We start from the raw sequence: 1,412 nt of genomic DNA on the forward strand, positions 1-1,412 counted from the left end.
TTAAATGTTATTCACTTTAATTTATGTTAATAATGTCTGTTCCAATACTTTTGCTCACTTGAAATGTGGGTGGGTTCAAAGAAAAGGGGCTCAGTCCTGAGTTGTTTAACACACCTGGATGTCAATACCATGAAATATAAAGCTGGTTTCTGAACTTTTGTCTCATATTCATCTTTTGATCTGAAACCCAAATGTCTTCAGTATACAACAAAAATAAAGGAATTGCCCTTGCCATTCCAATACTTTTGGAGGGGACTGTACATACATACACGTATATATATATGTAGGTGCAATGGGTCGAGTGCTGCTTAGGAGCACACAGTGTTATTAACCAGTCTCAAATTAATAACAACCAGTCTGGTTAAAGTTATCTTTAATTATTATTTTAACCTACTAATATAGCAATAATGTATTACTTGGAGTATTACACATATACTATAATCAATAGTATTAATAACAACAGTTTACAAAAATAATCAAATTCATTTATACAACACTGTCAAGTTAATGATGGTGATTGAACTCATAAACAATGATCATAACAACAAAACAAGGCATAAGTGTGTGTGTAGGTGTACTTGTGTGTGTGTTTACACGAGTGGTCATGTAAGAAAGAGAAAGAGAGATGTTGCCTCTCAGCTACCAAGCAAGCGACTGAGCCCTTGAGGCGTGTTCACATACGCGACTGCGCAGTGGAAGAGTAACTGTGAGGTAAAAGGAACGGCAACAAGAAACAAGTGAGGCGTGTATGCGCTCACGGAGGTGTGAATGGGTGTTGTGTACGCGCACAAAGATGCGCTCAGGTACAATGAAACAGTGCTTGTGATGTTATCAAAGTATATGGGGGAAGGGAGGCGTACCACGTGGTCTACTCAAGACAAAGGACTTTGTCGGAGTTTTCCTGATCCCAATACTGATAACGTTACAAGTTAACACTGAAATACTGACGGTGTACAAGAGTATAACACCGAGTAAGGAGGTTAGAAAAGAAGTGCATGCAACAGCCTAGCTATAAAAGCAGCACAGATTTCAGACAACACAATTCAATGTGCGCACTTAAACTGTCCCTAAGTTTAAATAGCACTTAACAATACTACAGATTAACTAACGTGCCCAAATGCCAGCCTTACTGTAGTGAACGTCTGCTCGTATTTAGAGGGTAGTGGAAAGTCCGCACTTCTTGGGTCCTTGCCAGAGTTGGGGACGTCCGTCTGGTTCCACTGTGTGCAGAGAGTCCTCTTGATTCCGTAAGTCTGCTTCGGGAGGAAAAAGTCTCTGATGGTCGATGTGTCGGTTCACACGATTACTGTTAGAAGGAATCCTGTCGCTTCTAAACTTTTCAATAACTGCTTTGGTCTACGTTACTTGTGTAACTTAATTACCAGTTAACTCAGTTAAGAAAAAGACGCTAC

Source organism: Cynoglossus semilaevis, chromosome W (genome assembly GCF_000523025.1).
Source record: "Cynoglossus semilaevis isolate Cse_v1.0 chromosome W, Cse_v1.0, whole genome shotgun sequence".
NCBI lineage: Eukaryota > Metazoa > Chordata > Actinopteri > Pleuronectiformes > Cynoglossidae > Cynoglossus > Cynoglossus semilaevis.